The following is a 12247-nucleotide window of genomic DNA, read 5'->3' as shown; positions in this document are numbered from 1 at the left end:
CAGCAGATGTCCCAGGTACTTGGGCCCCTGCCATTCATATGGGAGACCAGGATGGAGTTACAGGCTCCTGGCCCAGAGTTAGTTGTTATGACCATTTGGGGAGTGAACCAACAGGTGGAAGATCCCTTTCTCTGCCTTTCGAATAAATAAATAAATCTAAAAATGTAGATATTTTAAATAAGTTAAGTGTGTGTGAAACAGAGATGCAGTTGAGTTTAGGACTAAGGATGTTATAGACAGATTGCCAGACTTCTTTAAACTCTTCTGTTTTGAAGCAGTGAAAGAAGAGAGAATTTAGACAGAAATGACAGCCCCCCTCCCCTTTTTTAAAGTTTATTTATTTAGTTGAAAGGCAAGGTGACAGAATGAGAAATAGATCTTCCATCTCCTTTTACTCCACAAATACCTGCAACAGCCAGGGCCAGGCCAGGCCAAAGCCAGAAGCCAAGAATTCCCATCTGTGTCTTCCTTGTGGGTGGCTGCCTCCCAGGCACATCAGCAGGAAGCTGGATTGTAGGTAGAATAGGAATTCCATGTTAGGCTTAACCTGATGTGCCACAACAGCCTTCCATCCTCTTATTTCTTTCATCCCTTTTAGGGCATCAAAAGATTTCACCGGGCCAACAAAGATAGTCTTAAATATAACCTGTTGGTTTATCTTGTCTCTTAACTGGAAAACTAAAGCATTTTTTTCAATAGGTTACTAGATGTTTTGAGAAGACGTTAATGGGGGATCCATATATGTTACTAGCTGGGAAGGTGTCTGATACCCGAGGCCATAGAATGACTTGATTAGGCAAAATAAGATTAACACGTGAGGGGCCAGCATCGTGGTTTAGCAGGTAAAGCCACCACATGCAATGCTGCATCTCCTATGGGAGCCAGTTCCTGTCCTGGCTGCTTCATTTTGCTCTTTTTTTTTTTTTTTGACAGGTAGAGTGGACAGTGAGAGACAGAGAGAAAGGTCTTCCTTTGCCGTTGGTTCACCCTCCAATGGCCGCTGTGGCCGGCGCGCTGCAGCCGGCGCACCGCGCTGATCCGAAGGCAGGAGCCAGGTGCTTCTCCTGGTCTCCCATGGGGTGCAGGGCCCCAGCACTTGGGTCATCCTCCACTGCACTCCCGGGCCATAGCAGAGGGCTGGCCTGGAAGAGGGGCAACCGGGACAGAATCCAGTGCCCCGACTGGGACTAGAACCCGGTGTGCCAGCGCCGTAAGGCGGAGGATTAGCCTATTGAGCCGTGGCGCCGGCCCCATTTTGCTCCATTTTGAACTCCCTGCTGATGGCCTGGGAAAAGCAATGAATGGCTTCCATTCAATGAAAAGCAATGAAGGATGACCCAAGTACTTGGGTCCCTTCCACCCACATGGGAGACCTGGATGAAGCTCTTGGCTCCTGGCTTCTGCTTGGCCTGTGCCTGACCCATCTCTGGCTGTGGTGGCCATCTAGGGGAGTGAACCAGCAAATGGAAACTCTCTTTCAAGTAACCAAATAAATATTATTATTTGCTTTAAACACTTGGGCACTAGAATTGCCTCTCACGTCAGAAGAAAGTTGTCTTATGCATGCCTAACATTTTAGTCTGCCTCTTTGTTATTTCACTTAAGCTTTCTACATTCCTTTCCAGTATACAGTAATACAGATAACTTGTTTTTTCTTAATTCAGCTTTTTATTCTGAGACAGTATATGGAGATCTGTTGTCCTTACCCAATTTCCCCCAGTAGTAACATCTTGAAAATACAGTATCAGAGCCTGAATGTAGAAAATGAAGCAGTCAAGACAGAACATTTCTATCACCAGCCTCAGGGATCCCCCCTGCTGCCCTTACAAGCTATACTCCTCCTGTACTTTTTAAAAATATTTATTTATTGACTGATGGGTCTAAGAGTCAAAGGGATCACACAAACAAGTCTAGTGTCTGCTAATACTAACTGATAGAATCAAAAAGGGAGAGAACGATCCATCATGGGAAGTGGGATACACAGTAGACTCATAGAATGGCAGATGTCCTAAACAGCACTCTGGCCTCAGAATCAGCCCTTAGGGCATTTGGATCTGGCTGAAGAGCCCATGAGAGTATTTTAGGCATGGAAAGCCAAGACACCCTGGGGGGGGGGGGGGGGGAGGAAGACCTAAATGGATGATCTCTGCGAGTGAGATCCCAGTGGAAAGAACGGGGCCATCAAAGAAGGAGGTACCTTTCTCTGAAGGGAAGAGAACTTCCACTTTGACTATGACCCTGTCGGAATAAGATAGAAGTCGGCGAACTCAAAAGGCTTCCATAGCCTTGGCAACTCATGACTAGGGCCTAGGGAGATTACTGATGCCATAAACAAGAGTGTCAAAATGTTAAGTCAACAACAGGAGTCACTGTGTACTTACTTCTCATGTGGGATCTCTGTCCTTAATGTGTTGTCCAATGTGAAGTAATGCTATAACTAGTACTGAAACAGTATTTTACACTTTGTGTTTCTGTGTGGGTGCAAACTGATGAAATCTTTACTTAATATATACTAAATCGATCTTCTGTATATAAAGATAATTGAAAATGAATCTTGATGTGAATGGAATGGGAGAGGGAGCGGGAGATGGGAGGGGTGTGAGTGGGAGGGAAATATGGGGGGGAGCCATTGTAATCCATTAACTGTACTTTGAAAATTTATATTTACTAAATAAAAAATAAAAAAAAATATTTATTTATTTGAAAGAATGGAGAAACAGAATCTTCCATCCGCTGGAAGATTCACTCCCATATGTCTGTAGCGGCCAGGCCTAGGCTAGGCTGAAGCCAGGAGCTTCTGGGTCTCCCACGTGGGTGTAGGGGCCCAAGCACTTGGACCATCTTCTACTGGTTTCCCAGGGGCATTAACAGAGCTGGATCAGAAGTGGGGCAGCTGAGATGAACGCCCATGCTGTAGGCAGCAGCTTTACCCACTGCACCACAGCACCAGCTCCCTTCAAGTACTTATATATAGCTGTGTTATTTACAGCTGTGTTCCACTGTGTCCTTAATTCCTGACAACCGTTAATCTGTTCTCTGGGGTCACTGTTATGCAGTGGGTTGATCTGCCTGTGATGCCAGCATCACATGTGGGCACCCATTGGAGTCCCAGCTGCTCCATTTCTGATCCAGCTCCCTGCTTATGTACCTGGAAAAGCAGTGGAAGATGGCTTAAGTGCTTGGGTCCCTGCCACCCACATGGGACATGAGATGAATCTCCTGGCTCCTGGCTTTGGTCTGGCCCAGCCCTGGCTGTTGAGGTCAGCTGGGGGGTGAACCAGCTGATGGAAATCTCTCTCTCTCTGTCTTTCAAATAAATGAATAAATCTTTAAAAAAAATCCATTTCTGTAATTTTGACATTTATAATGAATTACGTGTCCTGTTGAGATTGGCAATTTTCACTTTGCATAATTCTCTAGACACTGATTTAGGTTGCTGCATATATTAGTGCCTAGCTGTTTTGGGCATTTGGGGAGTGAGTTCTGGATGAGAGATATACCTCTCTCTCACTGACTTATTTTTTTTTCTTGAGTTGTTTTTTTTTTTTTTTTTTTTTTTTTTTTTTTTTTTTTGACAGGCAGAGTGGACAGTGAGAGAGAGAGACAGAGAGAGAAAGGTCTTCCTTTGCCGTTGGATCACCCTCCAATGGGCGCCGCTGCAGCCGGCGCACCGCGCTGATCCGATGGCAGGAGCCAGGATCCAGGTGCTTTTCCTGGTCTCCCATGGGGTGCAGGGCCCAAGCACCTGGGCCATCCTCCACTGCACTCCCTGGCCATAGCAGAGAGCTGGCCTGGAAGAGGGGCAACCGGGACAGAATCCGGCGCCCCAACCGGGACTAGAACCCGGTGTGCCGGCGCCGCAAGGTGGAGGATTAGCCTATTGAGCCACGGCGCCGGCTTGAGTTTGTTTTTTTGTGTTTTTTGTTTGTTTGTTTGTGTTTTTTTTTTTTTTTTTACAGATAGAGTTAGACAGTGAGAGAGAGACAGAGAAAGGTCCTCCCTCTGTTGGTTCACCCCCAAAATGGCTGCCATGGCCAGAGCTAAGCTGATCCGAAGCCAGGAGCCAGGAGCCTCCTCCTGGTCTCCCATGCGGGTGCAGGGGCCCAACCACCTGGGCCATCCTCCACTGCCCTCCTGGGCCACAGCAGAGAGCTGGACTGGAAGAAGAGCAACCAGTACCAGAACCCGGCGCCCATATGGGATGCTGGTGTCGCAGGCGGAGGATTAACCATGTGAGCCATGGCGCTGGCCCCTTTTCTTGAGATTTAAACACAAGATTTATTAGAGCCTAAGTATTTGGATTCCCACCATTCATGTGGGAGACCTGGATGGAGTTTCTGGCCCAGACCTGGCTGTTGCCACCATTTCAGGAGTAAGTCAGAGGAGGATCTCTTGTCACTCTGCCTTTCAAATATATAAATAAATCTTCAAAACAAAGTTTTCAGTTTTATTTATTTGTCTTTTTTTTTTTTTTAAAAGACAGTTACAGAGAGAGGTAGAGCCAGAGAGAGAGAGAGGTCTTCCATTCCACTGGTTCACTCCCCAAATGACTGCAATGGCCAGAGCTGAGCTGATCTGAAGCCAGGAGCCAGGAGCTTCTTCCAGGCCTCCTATATGGGTGCAGGGGCCCAAGGACTTGGGCCATCCTCTACTGCTTTCTCAGGCTTAGCAGAGAGCTGGATAGGAAGAGGAGCAGCCAGGACTTGAACTGATGCCCATATGGGATGCCAGCACTTCAGGCCAGGGCTTTAACCCACTGCACCACAGTGCCGGCCCCCCAATTTTATTTATTTGTAAGAGAGACAGAGCAAGATATATCTCCTATCCACTGATTGACTTCCCAAATGCCTGCCCATGGGCCGAACAAAGCTAGGAGCTGGGAATTCCATGTAGGTTTCCTATGAGGGTGATAGGGACCCAATTACTTGAGCCATCACCTGCTGCCTCCTAGGGTGTACATGGGCAGGAAGCTGGAACCGGGAGCAGAGTCAGGACTTGAACCCAGGTATTCAAATATAGGATGTGGGGGTCTCAAGCTGAATCTTAATCACCATGCCAAAAACCCACCCCTCATGCTAGGAATTGTGCTGGAGTTGTTTATGTAGACAGGTTTGTCATCTGTACGTAGAAGTGGTTTTCTCTTGATGTGTACGTGTTGTGTTTTTCTTGCCCCATTGAATGGCTGGCATACGCAGCACCATGTTGAATAAAAACAGAACAAACATCCTTGTGTTGAGGTCTTAAGGGAAAACTTTCAGTTTTTCACCATTTATTATAATGGTAGCTGCAGGGTTTTTGTAGATTTTCCTTGTGAGGGTAAGGAAGGTTTCTGTTGTTTCTGTTTTATGAGCGTTTATCATGAGTGAGTTTTAAATTTTGTGAAACGCGTTTTCTGCATTAATTGACATTATGTCTCTTTAGCCTCTTAATATGGTGAGTGACATTGATTTCAAATAGGGAATCTGCTTTGCATCCCTAAGATGTACCTAACTTGGTCATGATGTATAATTGTTATTACTGAAATTTACTAATATTTTGTTAAGGATCTTTGGTTTGTAGTTTTATTTTTTTGTGCTTTAACCAGTGTCATAAAATGAGTTGTAAAGTGTTTCCTCTTCTGTTTTCTGGAGAGATTGTGCGGAACTGTTTTTAATTCTCTTTTTTTAAAAGATTTTTTTATTTATTTGAGAGGCAGAGTTACAGAGAGAGGAGAGACAAAAATTTTCCATCCCATTGGTTCACTCCCCAAATGGCCACAACAGCCAGGGCTGGGTCAGGCCAAAGCCAGGAGCTCAGGAGCTTTTTCCAGGTCTCCCCCATGGGTGCAGTGGCCCAAGGACTTGCACCATCTTCTGCTGCATTCCCAGGTGCGTTAGCAGGGAGCTGGACTGGAAGTGAAGCAGCCATATGGGATGCCAGCACTGTAGACAGCAGATTAACCTGGTACAGCACAATGCTAGGCCCAGTTAATTCTTTTTTTTTTTTTTTCAAGTTTTATTTAATTATTTGAAAATCAGTTACACAGAGAGAGGAGAGGCAGAGAGAGTGAGAGAGGTCTTCCATCTGCTGGTTCACTCCCCAATTGGCAGCAACGGCCGGAGCTGTGGTGATCCAAAGCCAGGAGCCAGGAGCTTCCTCCCACGCAGGTGCAGGGGCCCAAGCACTTGGTCCATCTTCCACTGCTTTTCCAGGCCATAGCAGAGAGCTGGATCAGAAGTGGAGCAGCCACGTCTTGAACCGGGATGCCGGCACTGCAAGCGGCAGCTTAACCCACTATGCCACAGCGCCAGCCCCAACCCCTGTTAATTCTTTAAATGTCTTGTAGATACCTCCAGTGAAGCCATCTGGGCCTGGACATTGCTTTCTGACTTTTACAGTCACAAAGTCAGTTTCCTTAATATTTGCAGGACTATTCCAGTTACTTCATATTGAGTGAGCTGGGGTAGTTTGTATTTCACAGAATGAGTATTTTGTCTAAATGTTGTCAAGTCTGTGGGTAGAGTCGTGTGTAGGATTCACTTATGCCTTTGATGTCTGTATTGTCTGCTGTTGTGACAGCTCCTGTTTCATTCTTGATACTTACTTGCAGTTTGTGTCATCACTGTCTTTCTGGTTCGTTGATCTTCTCAATGAACTAGCTATTTTGTTTTCACTTGATCTTAGCAGAAAGACCAAGAAACAGTATCTTTGTGTTTTCAATGTCATTGATTTCTGCTCCTGTCCATATTATTTCTTTCCTCCCTTCTACTTGCCATGGGTTTCTTTTGCTCTTTTCCCCCTGGGTTCTTGAGGAGGGAACTTGTATTATTGACATGAGGCTTTTCCTTCTGTCGAATGTGTGTCCTTAGTACTCTCATCAGTGCTTTGGCCAGCCGCCACAGTGTTCACACCTCATGCTGCTCTCCCACTGGAAGGATATAATGCAGTAGTTTTTAGACTATTCACAGAGTATGGTACAACTATTATCACAATCAATTTTAGAGCATTTTTGTCACTCCAAAAGGAAGTTCTGTACCCATTAGCAGTTACTCCACATTTCCCCTCAGCTTCCCCAGGCTTTAACAACCGAATCTGCCATTTAGAGTTGCACATCCTGGACATTTCATATAACTGGAATGATTCCATTGTGATCATCTGTGACTTTATCACTTCACATACTGCTTTCAGGGTTCATTTGTGTGGTAGTGTATTGAATCAGTACTCCATTTCTTCTTACTGCTCTGTAAATATCCAAAGCCAGGAGCCACTAGCTTCCTCCGGGTCTCCCACAGGGGGGCAGGGACCCAAGGACTTGGGCCATCTTCTGTTGCTTTCCCAGGCCATAGCAGAGAGCTGGATTGGAAGTGGAGCAGCTGAGACTCGAACCGGCATCCATATGGGATGCTGCCACTGCAGGCGGCAGCTTTACCCGCTACGCCACAGTGCCGGCCCCAATAAGTTGTCTTTTCACTTCTGGAGTGATAACTGTTGACATGTATCATTTTCACAGTGCCCAGTTTCCACATTTGCATATTTTTTCTTTGTCCCTCTTGCTTTTAGTGTTGCAGCTAAGCAGGCCTTGCCTAACCCCTAGTAATCAAAGTTTGCTTTGTATTTTCTCCAGAGCTTTATGGTTCAGCTGTCGCATTTAGGTCTGTGATCTCTTTTTATTATTAAAGCTTTATTTATTTATTTGAAAGGCAGAGGCAGAGGGAGAAACAGAGAGAGTGCTCTTCCTTGGATGGGCCAGGCCAAAGCCAGGAGCCAGGAATTCCATTTAGGTCTCCCACACAGCTGGAAGGACTCCTACTTAGCTGTCATCTGTGCATTAGCAGGAAGCTGGGTTGAAAGCTGAGTAGCAAGGACTGGAACTGGCACTCAGATATTGAGCTGTGGGACATGGGCATCCCACGGGGCAGTGATCTACTTTGAGTTAGTTTTTGTGTATAGTGTGAGGATGTGTCACTGAAAAGAAAGGTCTAGGCCACTTGCCACTGAAAGCCAATATTTGAGACACAAAACCTTGTGCCAGGAAATCAGGTTTATGTGAGAGGCCAGCAGCTCCCCAGGCTCTGCAGGCTGCGGCTTTACCCGCTACTCCACAGCACCAGCCCCAGATAATGAACCTTGTAAATTAATGAGCAGAATCCCACGGTCAGTTCTTCTTTCTTTCTTTCTTTCTTTTTTTTTTTTTTTTTTTTTTTTTTTTTTTTTTTTTTTTTTTTTTAAGATTTATTTATTTGAAGAGCAGACTTCCAGAGAGAGAGAGAGAGATCTTCTGTGTACTGGTTCACTTCTCAAATGGCTGCAATGGCCAGGCCAAAGCCATACTCCAGCCTAGAACCTGGAACCCTATCTGGATTTCCCATGGGGTGGCAGGGCCCAAAGTGTTGAAACACTTTACTGTTCTCCTAAGCACATTGGCAGGGCGCTGGATAGGAAGAGGAGTATCCAGGACTTGAACCAGCACTCATATGAGATGCTGGCATCTCAGGTGTCAACTCCCTGCGCCTCACCACTGGCCTCCCCATGGTCAGTTCTGATGATCATCCTGAAACCTTTACAGATGGTGGTTATAAGTCCTTTCTCATTTATTTTCACTTTATTTGAAAGAGACAGGTCTAATGGCTCACGCCTTAAATGCCCACAGCAGCCAGGGCTGAGCCAGGCCAAACCCAGAAGCCAGGGACTCCACCCACATCTCCCCTGTGAGTGGCAGGGACTCAAGTTCTTGAGTCCTCACCTGCTGCCTCCTTGGGTGTGCGTTAGCAGGGGGCTGGAGTGGAAGCCTGGTGGCGGGGACTGGAAGCAGGCACTCTGATGTGGATGTGGCGTCCTGTGCAGCATCAGCCATGGTACCAAATGCCCGCCCCGTGTGGCTGTGGCTGCTGCAAGAAGTCTGGCTTTGCAGCTCTGCCTCTGAGCCCTTTTTCCTCCTCATTGAAGACTCCAGAGGCATGGCTCCCAGTTGATTTTATGGAGCCTTACTATGTGTTTTTTCCACTCCCTCTGAGAGATAACTTATGATATAATTCCTGTTTTCCAGTTTAGTAGATCCCCTCTGCTGGTTTCCAACCAGGATCAGTTGTGGGCATGGCCCTGAGTCCTACCTGAAATACCACATGGCCTGGGTGCCGTCCTGCCATTTTGTCGGCACATGCCTGGCAGCACCCATATCCTTTGCTTTTCCTCCAGTGTGCAGCTGGGACACAGGACGACCTCTAGGTCTTCCAGGTCAGGTTAAAGACCACAGTCACTTTAGTAAATCCCTCAGCCATTTTCCCAGGTCCTTGGAAAATTGCCCAGACTCTTCATAGCGTAAGGACAGGCCACATTAGAGAAAGTCACGTGGACCTTAACAGTGTCCCTGTCCCCACTGGGAGTCTCTGACAGGAAGTTTTCCTTCAGGCTTTTGGTGTTGGTGCCCCACTGTGGCTGTTGCTGGACTTCCCATCACCCTCGGGGGGACCCTCAGGGAGGGGTGGTGCATGATTGTTGGGATAGGATGGAGGAGCACCCAGTTGGTTCAGGGTGATGGGGGAACAATATTTCAGCCTTCAGAGGTCAGGGGAGTTGGGGGGCAATGGGCCTTCTTAGAGGAGCACCCAGGAAGGAATCATCTATGATAATCAGGCTCTTGTGTAGCAGAGGGATCTTGTGAGCTAGATACAGCCTCCATTGGCTGCTCAAGTCAGGTCTGCATATAGCACCATAAAGGCCTGAACTGGGGGACTCCCTCCTTTTCCTTCCCTCTTACAAAACAGATCTAACTGGAGGATAGTGGACCATTTATCAGACAGGTCTCCTGGTCCTCCGGCTTGTACTCAGGCCAGGTCGGGTTACAGAAAAAAATAAGCCTTTAAAAAAAAAAAAAGGTTTGTTTATTTATTTTATAGAGTTACAGACAGAGGGAGAGACAGAGAGAAAGGTCTTCCATCCACTGGTTCACTCCCCAAATGACGGCAAGGGCTGGAGCTGGGCTGATCCAAAGCCAGAAGCCAGGAGCCAGGAACATATTCTGGGTCTCCCGTATGGTTGCAGGGGCCCTAGCACTTGGGCCATCTTCTACTGTGTTCCCAGGCCACAGCAGAGAGCTGGGTAGGAAGTGGAGCAGCTGGGACACGAACCAGCACCCATAAGGGATGCTGGCGCTGCAGGAAGAGGCATAGCTTACTAAGCCATAGCACCAGTCCCTGAGCCTCTTTTTTTAGTTTCTAACTTAAATTTATCCCAGTTAGCCAAGATCATGGGGAGTCCTAAGTGGATTTCCCATTTTTGGTTAGGTCTGTTTTACTCGACAGTGGGGTGCCAAGTTTGTTGAGACCACAATTGTTTCACATCCACTGTCCCAGGCTGCTCTTACTATTATTTATAAAGGTTTATGTATGTAGGACTGGCACTATGGTGTACAGGGTTAAGCCCCCGCCTGCAGCACCAGCATTTCATATGGGTGCCAGTTCGAGTCCTGGCCGCTGCACTTCCAATGCAGCTCGCTGCTAAAGCGCCTGGGAAAGCAGTGGAAAATGGTTCAATTGCTTGTGCTGCTGAGCCCATAAGGAGACCCGGATGAAGCTCCTGGCTTCAGTTTGGCCCAGCCCTGGCCATGGGCCATTGAACTAGTGGAAGGAAGACTTCTTTCCCTCTGCCTCTGTCTCTCCCTCTCTGGACCTCCACCTTTAAGATAAATAAATAAATACTTTTTTTTTTTTTTAAGTCTTAACGGCCAGAAATAACTCTGGCCAATCTAGAGTTCAACAGAGGGTCTGGGGGTGGATCTGTGCAAGGACACAGGTGTGTCTGACCAAGGTCAGGGCAGAAGGACCTGGGATGGAATGCAGCCGGAGCTAGCTCTTTGTGTTGTCCCCAGCTCTGCGCGTGTTGTCTTTGTTCTCTTCCCTGTGGACCACCCCTCTCGCTTCTCACTCCACATCTACTCCTCTACTCAGTAGACGTGTATTTGGCATCCATCGTGTACCAGGCCCTGTGCCAAGTGCTGCTTTAAAATTTTCACTCCCGTCAAACTGACATGCCAGAGAAGGGAGCTGGACTGCACAGTGAGAGAGTCCCCGAGGAGTCAGGTGCCATGGAGAAAAACTGGAGGGAATCAGGTGACCTGCAGTGTCAGTGTGCCGGTCAGGAAGCTGAGAGACTTGCAGGATGTGAGGGGCTGAGCCGGGGGTTCCAGGCAGGTGCGCGGCATGTTGGAGCCACAGGGAGGGAGGAGACGGAGCTGAGGCCGTCACAGGAGTTCAGTCAGTTCCGTCTCATGACGATGAGCAAGCACAACGCAGACAGTAACAGGTACGCAAAGCAAGGGAAAGTAGATCTTATTGAGAAACAGGCTCAGGCTGCTGGGAGGGGCCCCGTGCTTCCGTGGGGAGTGCACAGCAGGCTGTCAGTCCTACCTAGATGCAATGCGGCAGGGGTCTGGCTCGTGCAGCAGTCCTGGTTCCTGACCATGACAAACACTACCGCGTCAGCCCCTTGGGAGGTGTGACGGTGGAGAACTAGTGTCCACGCGACCCACCCAGGCGGGTGATGCCTCCCTGGTCAGTGCTAAGCGTCAGACGCTGCCCTGTGGTGTGCTCCTGTGCGACGCCAGCTCCCCCTGCCCCTCTGGCTACCTTCGGGCACGGCCCCATAGTGTTCCCTACTGTCTCACACAACACCTGGGGCCCTTTCCTAACCGCCTGTTAACCCTCGCCTGCCTGGAACTGCCTGGCTCACACCCGGGAACGCTTTCCGCCAGCGCAGCAAACCAGATTCAAACTATGCGTTTCCGGCTGTTAGCCGCTCAGGCTTGGGAGCTGAGACGGGAACCAGTCGGCCTCCTCCGTTGGCCCAGACCCGGCTCCATCCTAGGCCAGTCAAGCTGCTTTCTGTCTCTGGGACGCGGCCCGTCTTCCGGCCCCAAGCCCCGCCCCCAAGCTCCTGTCTGTCTCTCGGACGCAGACCGTGGAGCAGCTCGTGTCCCGCCCCAAGTCCCGAACCCGGCACTCGCCGGGACTTCCGGCCCCAAGCCCCGCCCTCAAGCTCCTGTCTGTGGGACGCAGACCGTGGAGCAGCTCGTGCCACGCCCCGTGTCCCGCCCTACACCCAGGACTGGCCGGGACTTCCGGCCCTAAGCTCCGCCCTCAAGCTCCTGTCTGTCTCTGGGACGCAGACCGTGGAGCAGCTCATGCCACGCCCCGCGTCCCGAACAAGGCTCTCTCCGCGACTTCCGGCCCTAAGCCCCGCCCCCAAGCTCCTGTCTGTCTCTGGGACGCAG

This window comes from Oryctolagus cuniculus, chromosome 5 (genome assembly GCF_051225735.1).
Source record: "Oryctolagus cuniculus isolate XC-2025 breed Fujian yellow rabbit chromosome 5, ASM5122573v1, whole genome shotgun sequence".
NCBI lineage: Eukaryota > Metazoa > Chordata > Mammalia > Lagomorpha > Leporidae > Oryctolagus > Oryctolagus cuniculus.
The sequence above is the reverse complement of the archived record's forward strand: the minus strand, read 5'-3'. Positions refer to the sequence as shown.